This window comes from Triticum dicoccoides, chromosome 2B (assembly GCF_002162155.2).
Source record: "Triticum dicoccoides isolate Atlit2015 ecotype Zavitan chromosome 2B, WEW_v2.0, whole genome shotgun sequence".
NCBI classification, from domain to species: domain Eukaryota; kingdom Viridiplantae; phylum Streptophyta; class Magnoliopsida; order Poales; family Poaceae; genus Triticum; species Triticum dicoccoides.
In genome coordinates, this window is record NC_041383.1 from 681,447,854 (window position 1) to 681,456,738 (window position 8,885).

Below are 8,885 nucleotides of genomic sequence, written 5' to 3' on the forward strand. Positions count from 1 at the left end.
GGCCGCAGGCGTGCCGCCAAGAGGCTTGCTGTGGCGACACTGCAGGGGGCGAGGGGGCGTGTCCGTGTCAAAACCGGCGGATCTCGGGTAGGGGGTCCCAAACTGTGCGTCTAGGCGGATGGTAACAGGAGACAAGGGACACGATGTTTTACCCAGGTTCGGGCCCTCTTGATGGAGGTAAAACCCTATGTCCTGCTTGATTGATATTGATGATGTGGGTATTACAAGATTAGATCTACCACGAGATCAAGGAGGCTAAACCCTAGAAGCTAGCCTATGGTATGATTGTTGTTATTGTCGTTGTCCTACGGACTAAAACCATCCGGTTTATATAGACACCGGAGAGGGCTAGGGTTACACAGAGTCGGTTACAATGGTAGGAGATCTACATATCCGTATCGCCAAGCTTGCCTTCCACGCCAAGGAAAGTCCCATCTGGACACGGGACGAAGTCTTCAATCTTGTATCTTCATAGTCTTGGAGTCCGGCCGATGATGATAGTTCGGCTATCCGGACACCCCCTAGTCCAGGACTCCCTCAGTAGCCCCTGAACCAGGCTTCAATGACGACGAGTCCGGCACGCATATTGTCTTCGGCATTGCAAGGCATGTTCCTTCTCGGAATAGTTTGTAGAAGATTGTGAACACCAGGATAGAGTCCAGCTATGCAAAATAAATTCCACATTCCACCGTAGAGAGAATAATATTTACACAAGTTCAATCTGCTGACGTATTTCGTGGCGTGACGTCACACCACAACCAAGCCTTTACTTGAATCGTTTTTATTATACTGCCTCAGCGCGTTTAGTGACGCGGTTTCCTTGGCACGTCTTGTCGAAGAAGAGATCGTGTCCCCCTTATTCCGGGATTCTCATCAATGCGGACATGGGTAACCCAACTGCGCCATTGATTGCGGCGCTTGGGAGAAAAGCGAGTTTTACCAGGCCGGTGGGGACGCATAGTTTCGTCCGCCCATATATAAGGGGATAAGGATCCACCTTTTTACCTACGCCTTCTTCCTCCTTTGCTTATCCATCTCCGCGCACTCGAGCTCCAGCGCCCAAGTTCGCACATCTCACCTCAACCTTCTCCGACTATGTCCGGAGCGGGAGGCAAGTGGATGGCCTCCTCTGTTACGGAGGGGCACATCAAGAAGCTGCGCGACGCCGGATATCTGTCCAGCGACATCGCACACCGGCTCCCCGACAAGGGGTAGCTCATCCCCACCCCCAGACCCCATGAGAGGGTAGTATTCCTTACCCATTTCCCCCGCGGACTGGGCTTCCCACTTCACCCCTTTGTCCGGGGGCTCATGTTCTACTATGGCCTGGATTTCCATGATCTGGCCCCGAATTTTATCCTCAACATCTCGGCGTTTATCGTCGTGTGCGAGGCCTTCCTCTGCATCCGGCCCCACTTCGGCTTGTAGCTCAAGACCTTCAATGTCAAGCCGAAGGTTGTGAAGGGGAGTCAAGCGGAGTGCGGAGGCGCCATGGTGGGCAGGATACCCAATGTCATTTGGCTCGAGGGCGCCTTTGTGGAAACCATCAAGGGGTGGCAATCGGGGTGGTTCTACATCACCGAGCCGCGTGACCCTAAATGGGCAGCGGGCCCTGAATTTAGATCTGGCATCCCCACTCGACTCATCTCTTGGAAAGAGAGTTGCCTGACTTGGGGCGATTTGGAGGAGCTGACCGGACTCCAAGCCTGCATCCAGAAACTGGTGGACAAGAAGCTCAAGCTTGTCAACGTAGTCCAGGTCATGCTCATCCGCCGGATCCTCCCGTGCCAACAACGGGCCTTCAAATTGTGGGAGTTTGATCCGGCTCAGCACCGAACCTTGAGCGGGCTCTTCGACACTAGGTACGAAGATGCCTGGGAGGTGCTGTTTAAGGGCGCTGAAGCTCCCACATCCGCTACCGAAGATCGCGGATTCCGCTCGTAGTGCCAGGCTAGCGAGGTAAGCGATTCTACCCATTACGGGACACTTGTTTTTCATAGTTTGACTCTATGCGGGATCTAAACTCCCTCTCCTTTGACAGGACTGGCTGGAGAAGGCCGAACAGACTAACTGTCTGGCCCCCTTGCCAGAAGACCCAGTGGATGCCCGTCTAGTGGGGCTGCTGGTTCCGGCACCCCATGTGGTGCCGGAGAAGAAGGCCAAGAAGGAGGCCACGGGCACTCGAAAGAGTTCCCGTTTTCAGGTGTCTGATGACTCCAAGGCGGACTCCTCCCCCGAGGACGAGGAGGAGAAGAAAAGGGTCTCTCCCCCAGCGGGGGGAGGGAAGAAAAGGAAGGCCTCCCCAGCGAGGGAGGCCGAAGGGTCCAAGAAGGGAAGGACTCTTCCCCCGGACTGTTCCGCCAACGCCGCTGACGACGACGAGGATTGGCCTCCAAGGGCCAAGCCCCTGGCGAGATCATAAGTATCCGGACTCCCGAATGACTTCATGATTTTTCTTTTTGCCAATTGGTGTCTTTCTAACGCCGCATACAACCCTGCAGTCCGCCCAAGGACGATCTTCCCGCTTCGTCGAGCGGGTCCTTGGGCTCGTCGGATGTGAACAGTACTTCACTTCCAACCGCCTCCTCTCCCCGCGATGTTGACGACGCCGAGGTGGGATCCCAGAGAGGGACCCACCCGGAGGAGGAGGACCTAGAGGTGGCACAGGGCGACCTCCCGGACTTCGTGCCAGACTCCGCACCGGAACCTGCAGTGGTTCCGGAGTCCGGCGGGCGGCCCGTTCGTAAGAAGGGCAAGACCGTGGTGTCGGCGGCCTCCGTCCAACCGGAGTTGCCGGATAACTTGTTGGAGGCGCTCAACGGCGCTTCCATCAAGGAGGAGCACCTCACTGTCATGAGTGCGGTGATTCAGAAGGTCCAGCTCGCCAAAAGCGGGCTGACCGAAGCCTGCAGCAGCCTTCTATCAGGCTTTGAGGTAAGAATATTAATATATGTAAAATAGTACCGCATAGACAGTAGCCCCTGATTCTCAGTTCAGTGTTCGGAAAGAAAAGCCGGACTGAGGATCTAAAAAGATATACGCAGGAGTCTTAATAAATATGTCAATATGGGATTGCAGGCTGCGCTGCTAACCTCTGCCGCACTGACTGCGGAGGTCAATGCTTTGAAGCGAAGCCTCGAGCGGTCCGAGAATGAGCTCGGCCATGCCAAGAAGCAGCTCAAGGACAAGTAAGGTGAGTAACACCTTATTAAAGTTATACCTTACAGAAAAGGATTTGGTTGCAATATAAATGACGAGGATAATGTGGGTACTTCAGGGGCCACGAACGAGGTGGCGATCTTGAAGGAGGCGGTGTCCGCGGCCGAACGTAATGCGGCCGTGGAGCGTGCTAGGTGAGAGAAGCATGAGGCATGGGTGGCGGAGGTACAGCAAGAGCTCTAGGCTCTCATGGAAAAGCATGAGGGTTTGGAGCGCGACTCGAAGACTCGAGAGTCCGAGCTTGCATCGGCTGTTGAGAATGCCAAAGCCGCTAATGCCGAAGCCCACAAGGCCCTTCAGGAGATCGAGTCGTTGAAGAAAATAGCGGCAGGTAAGGCATTTTTCATGCAAAGCAAGCATGTGAATGTGAATTACATGTTACTTACCCGAATACGGAGCTCTCCAGGAGCGTTCGCAGATCTGCCTCGCAGCATGTCCGATGCTGCCGCTTTCTACAAGGCTGAGGAGGGGAGCTCCACGAAGAAGGTCTTCTGGTCTCAGTATGCTGAGGCCGGACATTCGGTGCCCCTTAGCGACCAGCTAAAGCAGCTGGTCGAGCTCCACAAGGTGGCCGAACAGGCCATGAAGGGCCTCATAGTTCGGCTTTGGCCCGATGAGGCCATGCCTGGGAGCTACTTCGGCCTGGTGCGGCGGCTGGTGGATGCTTGTCCATGGGTTGAGGTCATCAAGCGATCCGCCTATATTCAAGGTGCCCGTCGGGCCCTTGCCCGTGCTAAGGTGCACTGGGGCGAGATGGATGCTGAGAAGCTTGTGACGGATGCGCCACCGCCGGGCAAGGAGTATCGCACGCCCGAGATGTATTACAAGAGTGTCCTGAAGGGTGACCGCACTATTGAGGGTGAGTGCTCCAATGATGTAATATTTGAGTAGACTCGCGTTTTGTTATCCTGTGCGCTGAAAACTTTGTTCGTATGCGCTAAGCAACGCTTGTTGATTTAAAATATTACCTTCTGTGCGGCTGTTTATCAAATCTGAGAGATGGCAAGTCGTCAGCTTCAGCCCCCATGCCGCGAGTGCTGGGGTGTTCGGGATAAATTTGAGCACTCTTGTTCCCATTTTTGGGTCCATCTAGGGAGGCGCTCAACACAACGAACTAGGCAACCGGACTTATAATGCTTGAACACTCTCACTTAGCCATAGAATTCTATAATTTTAAATTTCGGTGAAGCCCCTAGTGATCGGAAGGCCGAGTTCGGGGCGCTATCCACGCCTGGGCCGGACAAAGCCGGTTCCTCGCTCTAAGCGGCATAAGTCTTTAGGGACTCGAAAAAACCTCTCGAACAGCGACCGGCTCTCGCCACATCATGTCGGTCAGTTTGAGCTTTCTCCACTGAGGCGCTCGCCCAGCTCAACCGGGGCGCAATCGCAGTGGTTCTCCCAGTGCTACCTTAGCCGATAGAACGGAACGTAAGGTACCAAAACATGGGAGCCGGGCAAACCCAACTATTGACCCAAGACATGATTCGGAGCTGATGCATATAATGCTATAAGTTCGAGGTGCCGCACTTGTGAAAGTGTTCGGACTTATCACACCATAACATGGGGAACTTAAGCCCCTGGTGTATTTAGCCGTACCAAAGTGTACGGATGCGGCATGTCATAAATGAACATATGTATAAGAAATGCAATTAAAAGCAAAAAGGTGCTGCATTGTTTATTCAAGAAATACTGCCATGAATGCAGAACGATACAAATAGTGCGGCAAGCAAGGGATGGGACTATTAAACATGTCCCCCTCCAGGGGTAGGCTGCAGAATGGTGTATAAAACAGATTTAATGCTCGTAATGGAGACCACCTGGATATTCGTCGTAGCCTTTCTCCTTCCCTGGCTGTTGCACCGTGAGTTCGGCCGGTCTACTGCCGGACAGACCTCTGGTGAACGGAGTCCTGTGGGTAAGAAAGAAAAAGGAAAAAAAAAGAAATGACACACTTGGGAGCCCCTGATGTGGTTGAGCCACATTCTGGGCCTGTCGTGGTCGTGCCCCTTCCCCTATGCCCATGGTATCTCAAGAACATAATGATGTACGCGAAGGACCAGTCTTGCGATCTTGCGAGGGCTGGGGTTGGGGCCGCATTGCTACGCGTGCTCGGAGCGTGCCAGGTGGTCTTATTGTAGGTTACTTCGGGCGCGTTTGGCCGTGTCCGGTCGCTTAATGGCCGGACTCGAGAATTGCCTTAAGAGGCTGCATTGTACTTCTGCCGCGAGAGCCGCTGTATGTTCCTCCCTTCGGAGGGAGCGTTCAGTGTTTCCGTTGACTGTGATGACTCCTCGAGGGCCTGGCATCTTGAGCTTGAGGTATGTGTAGTGCGGCACCGCGTTGAACTTTGCAAACGCGGTTCGTCCGAGCAGAGCATAATAGCCACTTCGGAACGGAACTATGTCGAAGATTAACTCCTTGCTTCGGAAATTATCCAGGGATCCGAAGACCACTTCCAGTGTGACTGAGCCTGTACAATGTGGCGAATCCACCGTGGGGGATGCTGGTGGGGTGGTCCCTTCGATCAAAAGTGATCGGGCAGGACGACCATGGGTTGAACTTCGGGGCGACTGGCTCCATCGCGTATACGTCCCTGAGTGCACGCTTCTGCTCCCTCTTGGGTATGTGGGTTGCGTATATCATATTCACCGTCCGCACTTGTGGGGGAAAACCCTTCGGTCCTCTATTGTTTGGCGGTTGGGTCTCTTCTTCGTCATTGCTATGCAGCCCCTTGCCATTGTTTTCGACAATTAGCTTGCCTGCCTGCTTGAATACCCAACAGTCCCTGTTGGTGTGGTTGGCTGGCTTTTCGGGGGTGCCGTGTATCTGGCACGAGCGATCGAGTATTCGGTCCAAATTGGACGGACCCGTAGTAGTTCTTTTGAATGGCTTCTTCCGCTGACCGGGTTTGGAGCCTCTGAATCCGGCGTTGACTGTCGTATCCTCATTATTGTCGCCGTTAATGCGGCGTTTGTTCTTGTTGCAATGCGACCTGCCGTTGCGGTCCTTAGTATCGGGACTGCCAGAATTTTTGCTGAGGTTGTTGCTGCGGGCTAGCCAGCTGTCCTCTCCCGCACAGAAGCGGGTCATGAGTGATGTGAGGGCTGCCATGGATTTCAGCTTTTCCTGTCCCAGGTGCCGGGCAAGCCACTCGTCGCGGATGTTATGTTTGAAGGCCGCAAGGGCCTCCGCATCTGGACAGTCGACGATTTGAGTTTTCTTAGTTAAGAACCGTGTCCAGAATTGTCTGGCCGATTCGTCTGGTTGCTGAATTATGTGGCTTAGATCGTCAGCGTCTGGTGGTCGCACATACGTGCCTTGGAAGTTATCAAGGAATGCCGCTTCCAGGTCCTCCCAACACCCAATTGATTCTGCTGGCAAGCTGTTAAGCCAATGCCGATCTGGTCCTTTAAGCTTGAGTGGGAGGTTTTTGATGGCGTGAAGATTGTCACCGCGGACCATGTGGATATGAAGGAGATAGTCTTCAATCCAAACCGCGGGGTCTGTTGTGCCATCATAGGATTCCATATTCACAGGTTTAAACCCTTCGGGGATTTGATGATCCATTACTTCATCTGTGAAGCATAGTGGGTGTGCGGCGCCTCTGTATTGGGCTATATTGCGACGAAGCTCCAACGAGCTTTGTCTACTGTGTTCGGCCCGACCGGACTTGCTGTGTCCGGTGCGACGGTTGTCATCATGTATCATGGGGCGCCCACGCGATCCGTAGATCGATCTTGATTGTCTTGCCTTATCCTCCAATATATCTCGCAAGTCCGGAGCATTCCCCTGTGGCCTTGTGCTTTTCGAGCAATGCCGGGGTACGGTTCTAGTGGAGGGCCTAGAGGCCTCTCTGTCGCGGCCACGAGGTGGCCGGTCAGCCGTATTGTGCTATGGTGATGCAGGTTTATATTCCTCCTCCTATAATCGGGGGAGCAACTTGCGTTTGGGGTAGCTTTTGGAGGGGCGTTCAAGCTCATGCTCTTCGGCCGCAAGGACTTCCGTCCATCTGTCAGCTAGCAGATCCTGCTCAGCTCTAAGCTGTTGCTGCTTTTTCTTGAGGCTGTTTGCCGTGGCCATAAGCTTGCGTTTAAAACACTCTTGTTCGACGGGATCCTCAGGCACGAAAAATTCGTCGTCGCCGAGGCTTGCCTCGTCTTCAGAGGGAGGCATGTAACTATCGTCCTCTACCTCTTCTCTACCGCCCTCTCATGAGGGCTGGCATCTCCGTCCTCCTACGCTGAATCTTGCTGGAGGGGGTTGTCTTCGGCACTGTTTGGGGTATTATTGTCTCCGGTGCCGGAATCGCCATTCTTGCTCTGGCGGGATTTAGAGCGGCGTCGCTGACGCCGGCGCTTGGGCTGTTTCTCGAAGGGGTCTTCCTCCGCTGTTCCTTCGCCATTCCCATCCTTTGGGATATCCACCATGTATATGTCGTATGACGAGGTGGCTTTCCAGTGCCCGGTAGGCGCTGGTTCTTGGTCGTCTCCGGCATCGTCGTCCATACCGTCGATGTCTTCGGAGTCGAAGTCTAGCATGTCGGTTAGATCGTCAACAGCGGCTACTAAGTGGGTGGTGGGTGGGTCTTGAATTTCTTCGTCGTCCGCATCCCAACCATGCTGACCGCAGTCCGGCCAGGGCTCTCCTGATAACGAGAGATACTTTAGCGAACTCAGGATGTCGCCGAAAGGTGAGTCCTAAAAGATGTCCGCAGCGGTGAACTCCGTAATCGGCGCCCAATCGGATTCGATTGGAGGGGGCGCGGGAGGTTCGGAGTCCGGCAAGGAGTCCGGCACCTGGGAGTCACGAGCTTCAGAGGGGACAAAGTCAGTATTCGGCTCTATCGCCACAGAGGTTGCAGCCCCCAAGGCGGTGTCTAACCACCCATCCTCGATCTGCGTAGCCGGCTCTGAATCGAGGGTCGGAGCGGACTCGTGTGCGGCCTCCAGGGCACTGTCCGGCAGCAGAGCTAAATCATGCCCATCGGGACAGTGCGGCGCGCTCGGCTGTGGCTCGAATCCATTGAAGATCAAGTCTCTGTGGGTGTCAGCCGTGAAGTTAAGACTGCCAAATCTGACCTGACGGCCAGGGGCGTAGCTTTCGATCTTCTCCAGATGGCCAAACGAATTGGCCCGCAGTGCAAAGCCGCCGAATACGAAGATCTGTCCGGGGAGAAAAGTCTCACCCTGGACCGCGTCGTTGTTGATGATCGAAGGAGCCATCGAGCCTATCGGCGACGACACAGAGGAACTCTTAATGAAAGCACCAATGTCGGTGTCAAAACCGGCGGATCTCGGGTAGGGGGTCCCGAACTGTGCGTCTTGGCGGATGGTAACAAGAGACAAGGGACACGATGTTTTACCCAGGTTCAGGCCCTCTTGATGGAGGTAAAACCCTACGTCCTGCTTGATTGATATTGATGATGTGGATATTACAAGAGTAGATCTACCACGAGATCAAGGAGGCTAAACCTGTCACGCCCAATATGCGACCCTATCCAAAAGAAACTCGAAGGTCCCACCAAGGATAGACCCGCATATTGGAACGCTTTTGCAAGGTGGATATCATTACATCAACATTACATAATAGATGGGGATACATACAAGAGGCATACAATGCCACACGAATACAACTTCATCTTACATAAGAGCACCATCCGACTACGG